The 22,172-nt window shown below is 42.8% G+C and overlaps 1 protein-coding gene across 1 annotated transcript in view; it reads right to left on the reverse strand.

Moving 5' to 3' along the window:
- Positions 1–22,172, reverse strand: part of dennd6a (DENN/MADD domain containing 6A) — a 104,316-nt gene that overhangs the window by 63,979 nt on the left and 18,165 nt on the right. The gene's annotated exons all lie outside the window — the stretch shown is intronic.

Consider the following 22,172-nt stretch of genomic DNA (forward strand, 5'->3'; position numbering starts at 1 on the left):
CCCCAGCACCGACCCCTGGGGCACCCCACTAGTCACCAACCGCCAATCCGAATAGCACCCATTGACCCCCACTCTCTGCCTCCTATTTGACAACCAATCCTCTATCCACGCTAACACCCTACCCCCAACTCCATGTCCTCTGACCTTCTGCAGTAACCTCTTGTGAGGTACCTTATCAAACGCCTTCTGAAAATCCAGAAAGACCACATCCACCGGCTCTCCTCTATCCACCGCCCTAGACACATCCTCATAGAACTCCAGTAAATTTGTCAGACACGACTTCCCTTTAATGAAACCGTGTTGCGTCTGCCCTATCAAGCAATTCCCTTCAAGATGCCTCGCAATTTCCTCCTTAATGACGGATTCTAACATTTTACCTACCACAGACGTTAAACTAACCGGCCTGTAATTCCCCGCCTTTTGCCTGGCACCCTTCTTAAACAACGGCGTAACATTAGCCGTTTTCCAATCCTCCGGCACTTCCCCGGAATCCAGCGACGTCTGGAAAATAACCACCAAGGCATCCACTATCACCTCCGCCATTTCTTTCAGAACCCTCGGATGCATTCCATCCGGTCCTGGGGACTTGTCCACAATCAGCCCCTCCAGTCTGTCGAGCACCACCTCTCTAGTAACAGTAATGTCATTAAGACCCTCCAGTCCTACCACCTTTCCATCGCTAACACCCGGCAAATTATTCACGTCCTCCTCCGTGAAGACAGAAACAAAAAAGTTATTCAAGACCTTAGCCATATCCCCATCCCCTACCACTAGGTCCCCTTTCTCATCCGCTAAGGGACCAACGTTCACCCTAGCCAGCCTCTTCCTTTTTATATATTTATAAAAACTCTTGCTATCCTTTTTTATATTAAGCGCTAGCCCAGCTTCATAGCTTCTTCTACCCTCCTTTATCAACTTTTTTGTCAATCTTTGTTGACATTTAAACCTTTCCCAATCCTCTTCTCGCCCACTGCTCTTAGCTACTCTAAATTCCTCCGCTTTTAATTTAACACTTTCCTTCACCTCCTTCGTTATCCACGGCTTATTACCTCTCTTCCTACTGTCCTTTTTAACCATCGGAATAAATTTCTGCTGAGCACCAAGAAAGATCTCCTTAAAGATCCTCCACTGCTCCTCAGCAGACCTACCTTCCAACGCGCTCCCCCAGTCCACATTCGCCAATTCTTCTCTCATCCTACCATACTCCCCTCTATTCAAACAAAGGACACGTGTCCGGGAACCCACTTTCTCCTCCTCCATCTGCAACAGAAACTCCACCATACAATGATCACTCTCTCCAAGAGGATCCTTCACCTCAAGGTCCCTAATTCTACCCGCCTCATTACATAGCACCAGATCCAAGATAGCTCGCTCCCTCGTCGGCTCCAACACACACTGTTCCAGGAAACTATCCCGGCAGCATTCCAAGAACTCCTCCTCGAGCCCACCTCGTCCAACATGGGTCGACCAATCAATATGCAGATTGAAATCCCCCATAACTACTGCCGTCCCATTCCTGCACGCCGCACTTATTTGCGCGTTAACAGCCCGCCCCACCTCCAGATCATTATTCGGGGGCCTATAGACGACACCCACCAGCGTCTTCCTCCCTTTGCTGTTCCTAATCTCCACCCACAACGATTCCACTTTCTGCTCTTTGGCTCCGATATCATCCCTTGCTACCACCTTGATGCTGTCCTTAATCAGCAGAGCTACGCCACCCCCTCTTTCCTCCTGCCTATCCTTCCTAAACACTTGATAGCCCTGTACATTCATCTCCCAGTCCCTGTCACCTTGCAGCCACGTCTCTGTAATGGCCACCAGATCGTATCCATTTGTGTCGATCTGCGCCACCAGCTCATCCACTTTATTCCGAATGCTTCGTGCATTCAGATAAAGCGCTTTCATCCCAGCCTTCTTCTGGACCCTATTTGCCGTAACGCCACCACTTGGGACATCCTCAGCCTCTTCCCTTACCTGTACCCTATCCTTAACTGTAGACCTCCTAACATCACCTACCCTCGCACCCTCCCCCCCCCTAATTAGTTTAAAGCCCTGTCTACAGTCCTCTTTACTCGATTCGCCAGCACTCTGGTCCCAGCACGATTCAGACCAACCCCATCCCGCCCGAACAAGTCCCACCTACCCCAATACTGGTGCCAATGCCCCATAAATTCGATCCCATTCCTCCCACACCAATCTCTGAGCCACCCATTCACTTCCTTTATCCTGTCAACCCTACGCCCGTCTGCACTCGGTTCAGGCAGTAGCCCAGAGAAGACCACCTTGTCGGTTCTACTTTTTAATTCCATTCCCAGCTTCTCATACTCCCTCCCCAGATCCTCAGTCCGCATTTTGCCTACGTCGCTGGCACCCACATGTACCACCACAACTGGGTTCTCACCCTCCCACTCCAGATTCCTCTGCAGCCCAGCTGCGACATCCCGTACCCGAGCACCAGGCAGACAACACACCCTTCTGTGCACTTTGTCATTGTGACAAAGGACAGTGTCAATACCCTTCACCCCACTATCTCCAATCACTACTACGTTCCTTTTCCCCTTCTCTTTGCCTATGTCCTGCTGCATCACTGTACCGTGTGCAGTTTGCTCACCAACCTCACCTGCCTCGTCCTCTTCCAGACTGGAAGCAAGAACCTCAAACCTGTTATGCAGATTAAGAGGCTGAGGCCTCCGCTCCTCACCCCCCTTCCTCCTCCCAGCAGCCCCCTTTTGTTCCTGACCCTTAGATTTAGACAGTCTAGGGGGGGTGGATGTCACTTGCACCCCATTGACAATGACACCCTCTCTCCCCCTGATGAGCCTCAGTGTCTGTAGCTCAGAGGCCAGCTCATCCACCTTGAGCTGGAGCTCCTCCAGCAACCTGCACTTACTGCAGACATGGCCACTGGGAAGGACCCTGGGGTCCACCAGTTCCCACATCATACAGGAACCGCACATCACATGCCCCTCCATTATTCAATATAATTTGTTGTGGGAAAAAAATTTTTCCTTGTTTTTTGCTGTAGTAGTTTTGAAAAAAAAAATTTTTTTTTATTTTTCCCTTGTTCTTTCCACCTGGCCTTTTTACCTTCAAGCCCTTTTTGATATTAAGCCCTAATAGCTCACTCTGCTTCCCTCTCACTCCGCTGCCCGCTCCGACGCTGCCCGCTATCTACACCAGGCCTCCTTTTAAACTTGGCGCTGATTTAAAGCTGATGGGCCACAACTGCCTGCTAATCACTCCCTCACAATTCTTAAAGCAGTAAATACAATAAGTAAATGCTTTAAACAGTTCTACAAAGAACAAAGTGCTTTAAACTTATTTTAAACAGGTTTTTAACAGGTAAAGTCTTAGCTTTCTCTCTGATGCTCCTTCCTCGTCTGCTCCAGCAAACAATGTAAGGCTTCACCGTGTGGACACTTGATAATTAAAGCTGATGGGCCACAACTGAAGCCAGTGAATGTTTGTGGAAGGGGTGCCAATCAAGCAGTTGCTTTGTCTGGAAGGTGTTGAGCTCGAGTGTTGTTGGAGCTGCACTGATCCAGGCAACTGGGAAGCATTCCTGACTTGTGTTGGTGGGCAGGCTTTGGGGAGTGAGGCCATGCACCACTCAGGTGGGCAGTAATGTGGCAAAGGAGCAGTATGCTGGCACAATGGTTAACACTGCTGCCTTGCAGCGCCAGGAACCAGGGTTTGATTCCCAACTTGGGTCACTGGCTGTGCAGAGGTTACAAGTTCTCCCCATGTCTGCGTAGGTTTCCTCTGGATGCTCTGGTTTCCTCCCATAATCTGAAAGATGTGCTGGTTAGGTGCACTGACCTGAATAGGTGCTGGAGTGTGGCGACTAGAGGAATTTTACAGTAACTTCATTGCAGTGTTAATGTAAGCCTTACTTGTGACACTAATAAATAAACTTTAAACAGAATTCAATCCAGAGAACGTGAGGTAACACATTTGGGGAGCGCAAACAAAGTACGGGAATACACAGTAAATGGTAAGATTATGACGTGCACAGGAACAGAGGAGCTGTGGAGGGTCCCCCCAAAGGTATGACAGATATAGAAGGTGGTCAAGAAGGTATATGGGATACTTTGCTTTATTCGCCAAGGCCTGGTGTATAAGAGCACAGAGTTTATGCTGGAACCATACAAAACACTAGCTTCACCACAGCGAGAACTGCATACAGTTCTAGCCACACTATTACAGGGAGGACCTGAGGACGTTGCCAGGAATGAGAAATTTCGGCCTCAATACGCTGCATTTGTTTTCTTTGGAACAGAGGTGGTGAATGGGAAATAATTTTGAGGAGCATGAGATAGGAATTCTGACATCATTGTTCACCCATGGGAAAGCAGGCAGCTGAAACCGATTACCCGAAAGGGCAGTAGAGGGCAGAAACTCACAAAGCATTTAAAAACACTTGGATTTACACTTGAAGTATCATAATCTAGAGGGCAACAGACCAAGAGCTGGAGGATGGGATTAGACAGTAGTTTTTTTTTGACTGTGCCATAAATGTATGCTTGTGTGCTTTATGTCAAATGAAACTTAGATAATATACACCAGCAGCACTAAATTGCTGTCCCCATTTAATGTGTACACTTTCCAACAGAGGTCACTGGCTAGTTATCAGGAGTGAGAATCCTGGCTGATCTGCTCCCTCCCTAATGAGGCCCGTTGTCTGAAAGAAAGAACATGTATTTATAGTGACTTTAAATGACATCAAGACATCTTCCAAAGCACTTGTGTTGTCACTATCCTAACATATGCAAATGTATCATCTAAATTTTTTTAAATGACAGCTGAGATTTCAATCATAGCAGCTCCACTGCTGCACCAGTTAATTTCAACTGAGCTCAGAACCTGCATCCTTGTCCATCTGGTTAACTACCACACTTGCAGGTGTATTTAACCACTAAACTAACATGGGTCTTAACCAACAAATATTCAGAATGCACCAGATTAGTTTGGCACACAAATAATTTCTCAATAATGGCTCCTACGCTTCTCGTGCTCTGTGGATGTAATTTGAATAACAAAATACAGTACTTTCACAATTGTGTTTGACTCTGCACTTAACCTGGAATTATAGACCAAACGTGAAGAGAGGAGAACGGGCAGCATGGTGACACAGTGGTTAGCCTCACAGCACCAGGGACCCATGTTCGATCCCAACCTTGGGTAACTAAAGAACAAAGAACAACCCAGCACGGGAAACAGGCCCTTCGGCCCAACGAGCCCGCGCCGCCGCATCTTCCTACACCTACCCTGCCCTGTGTGTATGTGAATGGAACCCCTAATGTAGCCAGATTCAGGGGAGAATAGTGTAGGGTCAATTTGGTACACCAATCAGCCTAAGAGCACATCTTCGGGGTGTGGAGGAAACCGGAGCACCCGGAGGAAACCCACACAACCACAGGGAGAATGCGCAAACTCCCACAGACAGGCCCAAATCCATGTATCTGCACAGCTAGCAGTGATAGTCACTGAGCTGTTGCGGTGCCCGTCTGCTGGTCCAGGATTAAGCATACACAACGACACAAAGTACTAGGCCACTCCCGGAACCTCCAGGAGCAGCCCACGCACGACCCACCGTGTGCATGCCCCTCGTTTGACAACAAGGTGGACCGACACCTGTGGAATAAAAAGACAAAACGTTAGCATGTAATACTACATTTCCGGTGTCGTCCCAAGGCTCTGACCCTACTTAATACCCTCTACTATAACCCTCCATCCTTGTTTCGCTCATGTGTCTATCTAAGTAAACCTTAAACAAGTCCAACGTGCCTGCCTCCACCACCCTACTCGGTAGCACGTTCCATAGCCCCACGACCCTCGGCACGAAAAACCTTCCTCTCGTATCCGAATTATACTTCTCCCCCCTCACCCTTAGATCGTGACCTCTCGTAATTGTCCCCAATCTAGGGAAAAGCCTACCACTGTTGACTCTATCTATTCCCTTCATTATTTTATACATCTCTATCATATCCCCCCCTTAATCTCCGTCTTTCTGAGAAGAGCCCCAGTTTCTCCAACCTTTCCTCGTACCTCAGTCCTTCAATGCCAGGCAACATCCTGGTAAACCTCCTCTGCACCCTCTCCAGGGTCTTCACGTCCTTCCGGTAGTAAGGAGACCAGAACTGGACGCAGTACTCCAAATGCGGTCTAACCAACGTTCTGTACAACTGAAGCATTAGACGGCAGCTCTTATACTCTTCACCCCTTCCTATAAAGGCTAGCATTCCATAAGCTTTCTTCACAACCTTCTCTACTTGTGTTGACACCTTCAGAGACTTGTGCACCTGCACTCCCAGGTCCCTCTATTTCTATACTCTTAAATCGGCCTACCTTTTATCACGTAACTCCTCCCTGCATTATTCCTTCCAAAATGCATCACCTCGCATTTGTCAGGATTAAATTCCATCTGCCATCTATCTGCCCAATATACCAACCTATCTATATCCTGCTGTGTCACCTGACAGTCCTCCTCAGTATCTGCCAATCCTGCCATCTTGGTGTCATCTGCAAACTTGCTGATCACACCATGTACACCCTCTTCCAAGTCGTTCATATATACTACAAAGAGGAGAGGTCCCAGTACTGAGCCCCTGCGGCACACCACTGGTGACTGTCTGCATGGGTTTCCTGTGGATAGTATGGTTTCCTCCCACAGTCCAAAGATGTGTAGGTTAAGTGGTTTAGCCATGGTAAATACGTGGGGTTACAGGCCGTGGACGAGTTTCTCTTTGAGAGTTGGTGCAGATTCAACTGGACAAATGGCATCTTTTGGCACTATAGGGGTTCTATGATCATCATTTTACCAATTATAAAGAAGAAGAAAATGAGAGCGATATAGGACAAGACCAGATGATTTCTGAACTCAGGTCCAGACAGATTATTGTTTGGAGCAATAATGCCTCATTGGCTTAAACCCAACTGCAATAATCAAATGCTGTTGCAAGGCTGTCATTAGCATGTATATACTTCCTACCTTCAGTCCTGCATTTATTTATGCAATGCAAAAAGGGCACAGCTGTCTAAAACCAGCCTACAGTGTTATTAACTAAATAGTAATGTCACTTTGCAAAAGAAAGAGCCCATGCTTGGATAATTCTTAAATGGAAAAAGATCACAGCTATGGATAACTTCAATAAGGAAACAGAGCATTCTTGAAAAAGAATCGGTCTTGCTTCTCCAAATAATAAAACAACGTTGATAGAAAAAATCCTTGATGCCAATATAATCAGCAGTAATAACATGCTTGGCACAATTAGGAACAAAACTGGCCTAAAAAATCCATTCCCAAGGCCTCCAAATCTCAACATATTTTAACAAAAAGTGCAATCACTCTTCAAATCAGCAAGCAGCGATCTCCTAACATGTCAATTTTATATCAGAGCATGAGAAATCTGATTTGGATATATGTTACCTAGTCATTAACATATTTAAATTAAATTTCATGTATCCTATTTGACCAGTTGTACAATTATATTAAATAGGAAGTCATCCCAGAGTACTGATCTTTTCCAAAATTCTAGTCATCATTTCCCCCGCCAAGTTTACATCATCAGTGATGATACGCATCAGCCAACAATTTGCCTTTGTATTCCCTCAAATGACTTTCCTTTGTGTGAACACTTTTGATATGCTTAATGTTCCAACTTTGTTATCTTCTTCACTATCATGGTGAAATGGTTAGCACTGCTGACTCAGTGCCAGGAAGCGGATTTGATTCCTGGCTTGGGTTACTATCTGTGCAGAGTCTGCACGTTGTCCCAGTATCTGCTTGGATTTCCTCCACGTGCTCTGGCTTCCTCCCACAGTCCAAAAGACATACTGGTTAGCTGCATTGACCATGCTAAATTCTCCCTCAGCGTAACCGAACAGGTGCTGGAGTGTGGCAACCAGGGGATTTTCACAGTGACTTCATTGTGATATTGATGTCAGCCTACTTGTAACAAGAAATAAACTTAAAGCTTGAACAGATACTTTTTCAAAGGATTTAGGTCTCTGCATGCACCAACTTGGGCAGCAAATTTCATATACCAACTATTCCTCCGCATAAAAAAAGTTCTTCCTCATGTCCCCCTGACAACTTCTGCCATTTATGTTGAATCTATTTCCCCTGGTTCTCGAATTGTCCACCAAGGGAAACAATTTTATCCTGTCCATTCTTTCTCTCCCCCTAAATTTTGTACACCTCAATCAAGTCACCTCTCAGCCTTCTTTATTCCAAGGAAAATACCCCAATTTATCCAAACTCTCCTCATAGCAACACTTCTTTTTATCTCTTGCAACATTCTTGTAAACCTTCTTTGCACACTCTCCAGAGCAATTATATCCTTCTTGTAATGTGGAGACCAAAGCTGCACACAATACTCCAGTGGTGACCTCACACTGTTTTATAAATTCCAACATTATCTCCTTACTTTTATATTCTATACTTCTGCCAATGAAAAGGAGAACATTCCACATGCCTTCTTTACAACCTTGTCTACTTGAACTACCATTAGGGGCCTGCACATTCATGCACCAGGATCTCTCACTTCATTTACCCCTCTTAATATATTCCCATTTATTATGTACTCCATATAATTGTTTGATCCTCCTAAGTATATGACCTCACACTTCTGCGTTAAAATCCATCTGCCATTTTACCACTGACTCAATCAACTCATCGATATCATTTTGAAGATCATAGCTATGTTCAACATTCAGCCAATCTTTGTGTCACCTGCAAATTTCCCAACTGCGCCCTCCACATTCATATCCAAATCGCTAATATGCAAACAGTCAGGGTCCCAACACCGAGCCCTGTGAAATGCCATTTGAAACAACTTTCCATTTGTGTGAGCATTCATTGACCACTAGCTTGGTTTCCTATTACTAAGCCAACGTTTTAACTAGTTTTCTGCATAACCCTTTTACATTTTTGACCAATATGCCAAGTTGGACCTTGTTGAATGCCTTGCTAAAATCCACATACACAACACCCACTGCACTACTGCCATCAATCCTTCTTATCACTTCCTCAAACAGGGTCATTATCATTCTTTGCTTTAAAAGTTCTTTGTCACATTCTCCCATACCTCTTGCACAAAACCTTGAATATATGTCCCCTAAACCATGTACCATCAGCTGATAGAAGGGTTTTTCCTTGTCCACCTTATCTAAGCCTGCCATAATCTTGTATACAGTCTGATCAAATCTCCTATTAACCTCCTTTACGTTAAGGAGAACATCCCCTGCCTTTCCAATCAAATTCTGTAACCAAAACACCCACAATCTCTGGAACCATTCGTGTAAATCTTTGAATCCTCTCAAGGATCTTCACATTTTCCCTGAAGTTGGCAACCAGAACTAGATGCCATACTCTAGTTGCAGCCTTACTAGACCTTTTAAAAGATTTAGCATGACTGATCTGTTTTTGTACTCAAATCATCTATTTACGGAGCCCATGACCCACCAGTTGTTGCTAACCACTCTCTCAATATGACTTGCCATCTTCAAAGATTGTGCACAAGCACCCCAAATTCCTTGGTTCCTCCACACTGTTAAGATTGGTGCCATTAACCTCTATTCGCCCTTCCCTTTAACTTTTGCCAATATGCATCATCCCTTAATTTTCCATATTGATATGCATCTGTCATTTGCCTGCCCATTCTGCTGACCTCTCTTCCTTTGCAGGCAATTTACGTTAACCTCATTGTTTGCTTCTGCCCCATTGGCAAATTTTGAAATTTTATTTTCTATTTCATAACCCAATTTATATGTAGCAAAAAAAAAGTGATTTTTACACTATCCTTTGGAAACACACCAGCTACTACGCTCTGGTCTGAAAAACAAACATCACAACTCTGCTTTCTGTCCTTAAGGTTTTTTAAAATTCAACTGTACACTGACCATCCTGTTCTGTTAGCCTTAATTTGTCAGAGTTTTATTTGGTACCTTGTCAAACACTTTCTTAAAATACACATAAACCAGATCTACCACATTTCAGTCAACCTTCATTGTTGCTTCACGAAAAAAATTCAGACAAGTCAAGCTTGATCTGCCTTTAACAAGTCAGTAGTGTATCTCCTTAATTGATTCAAATCTCTCCACCTGCCAATGTTGACTTTAACAGTAAAAGTCACTCCGATCACAGGCATTTCAATCTCTTGACTAAAGAGGCACAGGGAATGGATTTCACTATTTACTTGTGCTCTGCATTACTGTTCTAATGTAATAATTCCACCATTTCTGTTTTCCACATTGTTTAGTACGAAATTCGTTAAACATTTTGTCGACAGATCTGCATGCTTCAAAAACTGGAATGTCATTCAATACTTTGGACAAAATGGAACATTTCTGCTGCCAACACAAATAAAATTGACTTTTAAAAATGGTAACAAAATGATTTTGAAAAAAAACTATTCAACTGGTAAGGTCATCCACTAGCAGGGATGCGTTAAGGTCGGTTTAGTTGGTCAAACAACGTCCAACTCATTGGACTGCTGGTTCAAATTCTAGTAATACAAGAGAAAGAAAAAAATTTCTGCTCTTATTAAAATTTAAAAAAAACATTGTCTGGCCTGACTGTGATGTTTGCCAGCTTTTACATGGGCTGCTAAATGGAGTACCTGATTTCCGGGAAAAGAAAAACTAACACAATCTGTTCCACCCATTAATAGAATCATAGGCAGCTTTGCCTCGCCCAATAAGCTAAACTGAACAAAACAAGTAGCACGAGTGAGCTAGGGGACTTAAGCAGAGAAAAAATAAAGATACTGTTCCAGTAAATTTAAAGCCACTGTTTTACCAGTAGAATCTAATGTAGCATTTTCAAATAGTATTTTTAAATCGCTATCAGGTTACTGCGTGTGGCTGGTCATTTAATGAAGGTTTTAAAAAATGTAACACATTCTGTCTCCTGAGCAATAGTTGCAGAAAGTCAAAGCTTAATGCCGTTTTTTTAAATGAGATTACCAAATCCCACAACCATTCCTCCTCTTCGCAACATCTCTACAGAAGGATTTATCTTCCTATACTTCCATGCCCCTGTTCAACAGGTTCTGTCCTTGTAGTGCTTCTCAGTCACCTTCTCAAAATAGATTTCCTGTTCTTTTCTTGACTCCATTCAATAAGGTAATTTCCTGCCCCAAACTAAGATTCTTTTCTTTCCTCTTCCATTCGTCCCACCCACAGCATGAGCACTCCCGTGGAACCTTTTCCAGTCAGATTCCCAGAGTGCATCCTGTCTCTCCTTAAACAATCCTTTCTTCTCTTTTTCCTCCCCATTTACAAATAATTTGCTGCTGAATTAATCCTAGTCAGACTTCACTCTTGGTTTCTGGATGTATCGGAGCCAACCATAAAACCAAAGGCGGCACTGCTGCCTCACAGCGCCAAGGACCTTGGTTCAATTCCTGGCTTGGATCACTGTCTGTGTGGAGTCTGCATGTCTCCCCACGTGCTCCGGTTTTCTCCCACAGTCCAAAAGATGTGCTGGTTAGGTGTGCCGGCCATGCTAAATCCTCCCTCAGTGTACCCAAACAGAGTGTGGCGACTGGGGGATTTTTACAGTAACTTCATTGCAGTGTAAGTGTAAGACTATTCTTGTGACACAAATTAATAAACCCAATTAAAGAAAATATGTTTTATTTGCATTGGGTAGTGTGTTTTAATTGTACAATGAATCCAACGAATTGCAGTCAAATTGCACTGGAGATGAATTTCTGAACATTAGACTGTTAAAGTTTCTTAGTAAAGGGAGTACTTGGCAGAGTGGAGGTTCATGAAGTATGGGGAAGATAAGCTGGAGTCCAGAACATTCATAAGTCATTTGGGGTAGATACCGCCAGACCTGCCAAGTACTTCCAGCACTTTCTATTTTTATTTCAGTTTGAGTATGCTGTACAGTATGTGCAAGTTCTTGATTTTAATTTCACTGAACTGCTGAATGCTTCTGTTGCATTGGTTTTATTCTGTTTACTTTGGTTTAAGGATGAGTATCACAAGTATGCTTACATTAACACTGCAATGAAGTTACTGTGAAAATCCCCAAGTTGCCACACTCTGGCGCCTGTTCGAGCACACCAAGGGAGAATTTAGCATGGTCAATGTACCTAACAAGCACATCTTTCAGACAGAGAGGAAACTGGAGCACCCAGAGGAAACCCATGCAGACACAGGGAGAACATGCAAACTCCACACAGTAATCCAAACCAGGAATTGAACCTTGGTTCCTGGCGTCGTGAGGCAGCAGCGCCAACCACAGTGCCACCATGCTGCCTTGGGGTATAAAATGGGAAATGTCACAATGGTTAATGGCACCATTTATTTTGGTAGAATGTGGAGTAAATTTTGTTGTCAAAAAAAGTGACATTACATAGATGATTGATGAGTCTTTGCCAAATGGGTTTGAGATTGAAGTTCTGGATTTGGCTTAGTTGGCGAGATAGTGGTTTATTTCATTATCATTCAATTGGTGATTTGATCCTGCAACAATCAGTACTATATCTACATAGAAGTAAACATGTTGATTAAATACATTTTGAGGAAATTTACTAACAAAGTCAGTCATAAACAAATGCTTTATTCAATAATACTGCTCGGTACTTAAAAATAATAAAAGAACAAAATCAGAATAACTTGAAATTGTATGAAGAGAACTACAAATGTGCTCAAACTCTACTATTGACTGTAATTTAAACCAAATGCTCCAAGGGAATCAAAATTGTAAGAGCTAAACTAATAAATTACAAAGTTACAAATTCAATTAACTATTCAGTTCTCTGTACCAAATGACATATGATTAGATGTTGTTACTATCACCAACTTCCTGGAATATTGTTGTCATTTGTTCTTAGTTATCACATGGTGGTTTATTGCACGTGTAAAGTCACCCGTGTGTTCTAGTTGGCTGTGGCCTGTGGTTGACCTGCCTGGATTTCTCCAGTGGGGGCAAAGGATGAATTGTTTAATTTTGTGTGGACTGCCTGGTCTTTCAAGCTTGCCTTTTGTCCTTAATTGCCTACACAAAGAATATTCTTTGCAGTTTGAAGTAAGCAATGCCAGGACTTGAGGTAGTTCTTTTTGATGCATTTTTCTCCCAGCCGATGGTAGATATACCATTATGGTAGTCCTGAGATTTGTCTTCAAAGAATCCTTGAACTCTAATCTTGGGCTACCTTGCAGGCAATGTTCAAGTTTAGGTTTTATGTCTGCTCCATTCCAGCCACATCTGATCTTTGAAATACCTCAAATGTTGGCTACTTTGTCCTCACATTTGATACCCATGAAGATATGAATGCATCTCATGTGGAATCTTTCCAGATGGTTAATATGTCTGAAATCCATGGAGGCAATTTTCCCATCCCCCGGCCACAGGAATCATAGCAGGTGTGGATCATGCAACCCTCAGGTGGGATTTTCCAGTTTTGGGCAAGTGCGGCCAGAAAATCCCGCCATGCTTCACAAGCACATTACAGGTGGATAGATATTACTATAGCTCTGTACACAGCAAAATTTGTTGCAAGTTTGATTCCTTGTTTCCTCTACAGATTCTTGCATAAAGGAGTAAATGCTGAGCTTGTTCTGGCAAATCTATTCGCTGCCTATCTGTCAATGCGAACTTTTCTGAAGACTGTGTTCCAAGTTATCAACAATCACCAGGGTTGTGTGTTTGACAATTACAGTCGGTGGGGTACAGTAAGGGTTTTGCGGTGGTTGATGGAGTATCTCCTTTAGCTGATTGTTAGTCCATAGTAATCAATTGCTTTTGAAAAAAAAACCCAAAATTTAAGGCCAAGCTTAGAGTGACACAAGGGCATAATAACTGGCAAACAAGAATTCCTGTACCATCATCTCTGACATCTTAGTTGAGGATTTCTGTTGCCTCAGGTTGAAGAAATTGCAATCTGTTCCGAGTTTGGTGTGTATCCCATCAAATGCCCAGAAAGCATGGCAACAAAGAATATACTGGCTAGCACAGAGTCCATGACACACCCTGCTTCACACCACCTGTTATGTTGAAAGGGCCAACGTATTCACCACACGGATTTAGCAGGACATTCAAGTTTGACCAAGGCTTCCACAAGATCTCTCTGTTTACTGTGTTGAAAGCCTTGTCAGGTTGACCAAGTCACTGGAGGGTCCCATCTGTTGTTCATGGTATTTCTCTTAGATTTGCCAAAGGGTGAAGATTAGTTGCAAGTGATCCACCCCTACCTGCTACGATTCCTACGGCAGGGGGATGGGAAAATTGTCTCCATGGACTTCAGACACATTAACCATTTGGAAAGATTCCACATGAGGTGCATTCAGATCTTCATGGGTATTAAATGTGAGGACAAAGTAGCCAACATTTGAGGTATTTCAAAGATCAGAAATGGCTGGAATGGAGCAGACATAAAACCTAAACTTGAACACTGCCTGCGAGGTGGGCCAAGATTAGGGTTCAAGGATTCTTTGAAGACAAATCTCAGGACATGTGGCATGTCTACAGGAGGGTCCCATCTGTTGTTCACAGTGGTTCTCTTAGATTTGCCAAAGGGCAAAGATTAGTTGCAAGCGCTTCCACTTTCACTTTGACTTCCTGGCAGTATTTGTTCTGTTATGTAGCTAGTGTGCACCCCATTTGTTTCAAGCTGAAATTGCTTGTATGTATTTTAATCTAAATTGTGCACAAAAATGTCAGAACTATTTTGTTTCAAATCTGTTCCACAGGGGATTTCTGCTTATGCATAATAAGCAATGGAAACATGCAAATTACATTTCAACATTACACTAGTAAATACATAGGCATGACGTGGATGCCAAAAGGTGTGGTGAGATCATAAAAAATCTGGAGCAGTAGGCCATTGGCCCATAAATCTTGCTCCAGTATTCACGAAGTTGATGGTTGATAATAATAGTGGCCTTAACTCCACTTTCCTGTCTGTCTCTCAATTACCCTCAACTCCATTGTCAATCGAACATGAGTCTAATTCAGCCTTGAATTCAATCAGCCAGCCTCGATTGCTTTCTTTTGAATTCCAAAACCTAATGATCCTCAAAGAGGTGTTCCCTTTTAAAAAATGTTTTTCACCCGAGATTTTGTACACTTCAGATGAAAAGAACATGCAAGTCAAAACTTGCACAGCAACAAAATTAAAATATACAACTCATGCAGTTACAAATGGACACCATCCCAAATCAGGCTGCATTCAGCAATAGCATTCAACCCATAATTTCCATGAGCATCTTAATATACCTTTAAGGCGATGAAGTTAAAACTGACTTTTTCTATAAACTGATATTTGAATGAAAATCCATTAGTAATTTATCATTTTTAATAATTTGCCTTCAGTCTTGTCTATTTTGCCATGAATTTATAATTCTTCATTAAAAGATGAAGAGTCCATCTCATCAAGAAAACACCACTGGATAAAGATTTTTCATTTATAAATAATGATGGTTAGTACTGCTGCCTCACAGTACCAGGGACCCATGCTCAATTCTGGCCTGGAGTCACTGTCTATGTGGGGTTTGCACGTTCTCCCATTGTCTATGAGTGTTTCCTCCAGGTGCTTCAATTGCCTTTCACAGTCCCAAGATGCGTAAGTTAGATGGATTAGCCATGGTAAATTTGTAGGTTTATAGGGATAGGGTGGGGGAAAGAGGCCCTGGGTAAGATACTGTCAGACACGATGGGCCAAATGGCCTCCTTCTACACTATAGGGATTGTATGAAACTGTAAAACCATCCAGATAAATCAATTCAACTCTTGTGAATCTGTTCTCCAACTCAAATTCATTTTATAATTGAAACTGCAAATTTATCAGTGCTTGCGCAACAGCATAAAAGTATGTTTCAATGGTTAAGGACAAAACAGAAGCAGTATTAGTGTCCCAAGGTTCAGCAAATTTATTACAAATGCCAACTTTATATGATTATCTTGTTTCAAGATTGTGTCTTCTATTAAGGGTAAAATGAAGGGAGTCATGCACCTTGTTCTAAAGCCTGCCTAGCAGGTCTGGGTGATGTAGCTATTAAAGATGAAAAAACCCAAGTTTTTTTGCTAGAAAGACCTGCGGCAATGGAAGCCGTACCCATGTTAACAATGGTTAGACTATTAGCTTCCAAAGTTCCTGAAAGAAATTGAGAATGTCAAGTTGTAAACAGCTGTGTTTTAGATGGACCATTAACTCACACTATGGAAGAATTGGGGTGTAGAGCATAGCTAATCAGCATTTCTGCCTGATTAGCTATGCCCACGTCTCATGTTGTCATCAGAATGGAAGGGTTCTAAGATACCCCTAACCGCTCACAGATACAAGCAATCTACCAGACGTCAGAAGGGAGCAGCTAGAAGCCAAAAAATTTCTATGGCTCACTGCACAGAAATGTGGGTGGGAGCTCACACTGAGATTGAAAAGGCTAAATTTGTGAGCATTTGAAATAAGGCTGGAATGTTCTCCTAGCTTGTGCTGGATGGAGAATCACCAGGGAAAACACGCACCATGAAGAAAGCTCTGGGACTTAAAATAAACCTTTGGGACCTGAGGATCACTTTGGACTGGTTCTGGAAAGATTGAATATTTTCTTAAGGGACAATGCAAAGCACATCTGTGAAGTGGGTTTTTTGGTCAAGTTAAAAGTAAAAGAAAAAGTACAGTTGTATAAGTAGCCAACAACAACGGTGTTTATTGTCTATTCAAAATACCTTTCACGGGACGTGGTTGTCGCTGGCCATCACTAATTGCCTGTGAGAAGGTGATGGGGTGTCATCTTCTTGAACAGTAATAGAACGGTGATATAATTCCAAATCAGGATTGTGAGTGGCTTGTTCCAGTAAAAAATATTAAAATGTGAAATCTCGCCATATGTTTTCAGCTATTAACTGGAAGTTCAAATTTCTTCTCGAAAGCTTACTGTCCCCACGGGGATCATAACATTATCAAGTGAGTAGCTCAGCCAGAAAGCACTCTTCCATTTGGCAGAACTTCGAGGAAGATAACAATCTAACATGATGGGTGTCTACCTAATATGCACAGGGCGGTTTCTTGTTCCAGATACCGACAATCATGTTGATTTCAAGAAAGTATGTGAATTTGCAACTTAACTGTCACTTTTTGGAGTAAAATTTGTTTTCCCCAAAGCAAAAATTCATAATGTTATAGTAATAACTCTAGAAGTTGTCCTGATGGATGGTGGAATAGAATGGAGTGCACTTTAAAATAAACAAACATGGAACTATTGCATGAAATAAGATATAACTACATTACTTCCCCAGAATTCTCAACAAAGGAAAAAGAACTCACATGAACATAGTAGTAGCATTCTAAATGGCATTAAAGAGCAAAAAATATACTGAAGAATTAAATAGATGAAAGAGCAAGATATGACAATATAACAATTTGCATTTAAGCAGCATCTTGAAAATGGAAATGCAAACTAATAGGCAAAACTGACAAACTAAATCAGGCTAAAACGTATGCCAAATTAGCAGAGAGATTAGGAGAAATAAAAACCAGTTTTGAGGATGGTCTTAAATAAGAAGCTGGGGAAGCAGGTAGATTTGGAGGGAATTCCAGAACATGGGGTCAAAGCAGTTGAAGGCACAAATGTCAATGGTGGAACAAAGGAATGGAAAGGCGGGTGCACAAGAGATCAGAGTCAGAGGAACTGAGGAGGAGGAATGTGAATCAGTTGTCAAACTGGGGGACGTTATAAAGATGATACAAAACCTAAAATGATTCAAATATAAGGGTGAAAAATTGGAGTGGAGGACTTGGGATCAGTGTAGGTCAGCAAGAATGAGCTGATGGGTGAGTCTTAATGTGGACGAGGAAGCAGCAGAGTTTTGGATGTGGTCATCCATGGGAGGCTGACGACCATGAGGAAATGGAAATAGTTGAGTATGGCAGTGTCAGAGGCACGAACGAACATTTACGCAACATATGTGTAAGGAGCAATGACTGGTAATGTCACTATTATTGACTTTCCCTTAGTCTCCCCACTGCATGAATCCTTATCACCCATGAATTTAAATTCCAACACAGTTCTGTTTTTCCTCCCACCATAGAAATAATTCTATTTTCATAACTTTCCCCTCAACCATGCCATATCCTGTGTCCTCTATACTCCTTGGTACTGATTAGATGAAACCTCACCACTAATTATTTCCTCGTATCCCTTATCATCTTCCAACACCAATTCCTTTGGGAAAATCTCTCACTCTAAATCACTTCAAACGACACACAAACTCCATCGAGCCTATGCTCTCCATTCTCCACAACATAATCGACCAGATTTAGCTTTGATGTCCATGTCTCTAGTATGATCTCTATAATGGAGATAGTGATGCAAAATACTGTTCAGAGATAAGGCAGAAGTGCATGCATCTTAGTCACCATTCTTGGTACAGCTGTAATGATACTGTACTATTAATATATTTTATGTTTAATGGGGGCTGCTTTAAGATTCGATGTTTTGTTACAGTCGGTTTGTCTGGAAGCAATATAGCAGATGCTGGAAAGCAGGATAATTACTCATTTTAACCATGCAAGTGTTTATTTAGCGGGAGGCTTAATGAGGTTTGTTTTATTAAAGAGAAGACCCCTTGGGGTGTTTTCTGGATTAAAGTCATAGAAAGGTGAGCTAGGTATGTAGGGTCATGTATGAATGTGATAATAGAACTGGGAAGTGCTAGTACTGTAGCTGAGTAAAACAGCTTTCAGTTCAGTTGCTGTTTAAAGATAGAAACCTACAAACAGCTCTGTTTTTTTCTCTCTCAATAAAGCCTCTCTGAAAACTCCAAAACTGGTTAGCATAAAGTTAAAGCAAGAATCACTAGATTTGCTAACTATTTTTAAAGTAGGGTTTAAGTCTATAACAGAAATATTGCTTAATTGGAACTGAATAGTAAAGAGTTGTTTTTCATGTTTAACGATAGTTTAATTGTTAAGAGTTGAACTGTTTGATTTTGTTAAAGTTATACTTAAACGTGTTATGAATAAAGCTTGTTTTGTTAAAAAGATCCCCAATTTGTCAGTGGAATTACTCCTGGAGTAAAGCATCCAAGAGGTTATTGCAGAAGGTAAGGGGGCATGGAGTTGGGGGTAGGGTGTTAGCGTGGATAGAGGATTGGTTGTCAAATAGGAGGCAGAGAGTGGGGGTTAATGGGTGCTATTCGGATTGGCGGTTGGTGACTAGTGGAGTGCCCCAGGGGTCGGTGCTGGGGCCTCATCTATTCACCATTTATATAGATGATCTGGAGGAGGGAACCAAGTGTATGGTGTCGAAATTTGCTGATGACACCAAGATTGGTGGAACGACAAATTGCGCGGACGGTGTGGAGAGTCTGCGGAAGGATCTAGATAGGCTGGGCAAATGGGCCAGGAACTGGCAAATGGAATTTAATGTTGGCAAGTGCGAGGTGGTCCACTTTGGTAGGAATAATGGTAGGAAGGACTATTACTTACGTGGCGAAAAACTGCAGCAGGCGACGGTGCAGAGGGACCTTGGGGTCCTTGTGCATGAGTCGCAAAAACCCAGCTTGCAGGTGCAGCAGGTGGTCAGGAAGGCGAATGGGATGCTGGCCTTCATAGCGAGGGGGAATTGAATATAAAAGTAGGGAGGTCTTGCTGCAGCTGTATAGGGCATTGGTGAAGCCGCAGCTGGAGTACTGTGTGCAGTTTTGGTCGCCGCACTTACGCAAGGATATTTTGGCCTTGGAGGGAGTGCAGAGGAGGTTTACTAGGCTGATACCAGAGTTGAGGGGGTTGAGCTATGAGGAGAGGCTGAATAAACTAGGCTTGTACTCGTTAGAGTTTAGAAGAATGAGGGGAGATCTCATTGAGACATATAAGATGATGAATGGGATGGATAGGATAAAGGTGGAGAGACTCTTCCCGCTCAGAAAGGACAGTAGGACTAGGGGGCACAGCCTCAAGATAAAGGGGGGGGGGGGTTTAGAACGGAGTTGAAGAGGAACTTCTTCACTCAAAGGGTGGTGAATCTCTGGAATTCTCTGCCTGTTGAAGTGGTGGAGGCTGCCTCGCTAAATATTTTTAAGACGCGGGTTGATGGGTTTTTGATAAGCGAGGGGATTAAGGGTTATGGGGAGAGGGTGGGAATGTGGAACTGATCCACCTCAGATCAGCCATGATCTTATTGAATGGCGGGGCAGGCTCGAAGGGCTAGATGGCCTACTCCTGCTCCTATTTCTTATGTTCTTATGTAGAAGGATGAGGGAGGAATCTTATAGAGCCGTATAAGATAATGAGGGGGATGGATAGGGTAGAGATAGGGAGATTCTTCCAGCTTAGAAAGGATAGCAGGACTAGAGGGCACAGCCTCAAGATAAGGGGGAGGGGGCAGTTTAGATCAGAGTTGAGGAGGAACTTTTTCACTCAAAGGGTGGTGAATCTCTGGAATTCTCTGCCCGTTGAAGTGGTGGAAGCTACCTCGCTAAAAATATTTAAGTCACAGGTAGATAGGTTTTTGATAGACAAGGGAATTAAGGGTTAAGGGGAGAAAGCGGGAAAGTGGAACTGATCCACCTCAGATCAGCCATGATCTTATTGAATGGCGGGGCAGGCTCGAAGGGCTAGATGGCCTACTCCTGCTCCTATTTCTTATGTTTATGTTCTTTCCTCATATTTATGCCAAAATAGAATAATTGTTGGGGTCTAGTCAGGCTTCACAATATACCTTGGGGTTTCTGATCTGGCACCCAGTAGCAGTCCCATTTTCATTCCTTCACTTCCAAGGAGCTCAGACTTAAACAAGGGATGTAGATCTACCTGCACAAGCACAGAAGCACATCAAAGCACTCTTCTCTGAAAAAAGATCACATTATTCTATTTATTACTCCTCATTTTCCTCAGACCCATTTCCCCTGACCCTCCAAGTGTGATAAGCTATAGAGTTTGCCATCACTGAGATTAACTATTCAGTTGTCTCTTCAGTTCCCCTCCATGAACTTGCTCTTGCTCACCAGGCACCCCCTTTCCAAGCCTTCAACCTGGGTCACTACCTAATTAATCTTTTCAATACTTTCATGTTGTCCTCAAATGCATAGTCTGTATTTCTTGCTGCTGTGATCCTGTCCCTATGATTTTTTTTTTATTATCGGATGTGGGTGTTGCTGACCAGGCCAGTACTTATTGCCCATCCCTAGTTGCTCTTCAGTAGGTAATGCTGAGCTGCCTTCTTGAACCACTGCAGTCCCTAAAGTGTAGATATACTCAAAGATCTGTTAGGGAGGGAGTTCCAGGACATTGACTCAGCGACAGTGAAGGAATCCTGATATATTTCCAAGGATGACGAGTGACTTTGAGGAGTACTTCCAGGTGGTGGTGCTTCCAGGTATCTGCTGCCCTAGTCCTTCTCAATTGTAGTGATTGAGAGTTTTGAGGGTATTACCTCAGGAGCCTTGGTAAGTTCCCGCAATGCTTCTTTGTAGATGGTAAACACGGCTGCCATTGTTTGTCGATAGTGGAGGGGGTGAAGCTTTGTCCTGGATTGTGTGTTATTGGAACAGGTCAAATGCTCCTTGACATCAAGAACATTCACTGTCACCTCACCTTTGGAATTTATCTCTTTTGTCATGTTTGAACCAAGGCTGTAATGAGGTCAGGAACTGACTGATCCTGGCAGAATCCAAACTGAGCTTCAGTGAGCAGTTTATTGTTAAGCAAATGCCACTGTTGATGACTCCTTTCATCACTTTGCCAATGACTGAGCGGAGACCAACAGGATGGTAACTGGCAGGGTTGGATTTGTCTTTTTATGGATAGGACATACCTGGGCAATTTTCCACATTGCCAGGTAGATGCCAATATTGCAACCACACTGGAGCAGCTTGGCTATGGGCATGTCTAGTTCTGAAGGAAAACCTTCAATATTGTTGCCAGAATATTACTAGGGCCTGTAGCGATTGCAATATCCAGCGTCTTCAGCCATTTCTTAATATCACAGAGTGAATCGAATTGATTGAAGACTGATGTCGGGGACCTCCGGAGGAGGCGGCGATGGATCATCCAATCCATACTTCTTGCTGAAGATTGTTGTGACAATACCACGACACCACCTCCTCTTTTTGATCCACTCATCTTGCCTCTCAGACATTCTTGTTAACTGATAATGTAAATTATTCCCTGTCCTCAAGTATATAAAACCATCATCTCCTTTACAAAAAC

This window comes from Carcharhinus amblyrhynchos, chromosome 3 (genome assembly GCF_965287045.1).
Source record: "Carcharhinus amblyrhynchos chromosome 3, sCarAmb.v2.hapA, whole genome shotgun sequence".
NCBI lineage: Eukaryota > Metazoa > Chordata > Chondrichthyes > Carcharhiniformes > Carcharhinidae > Carcharhinus > Carcharhinus amblyrhynchos.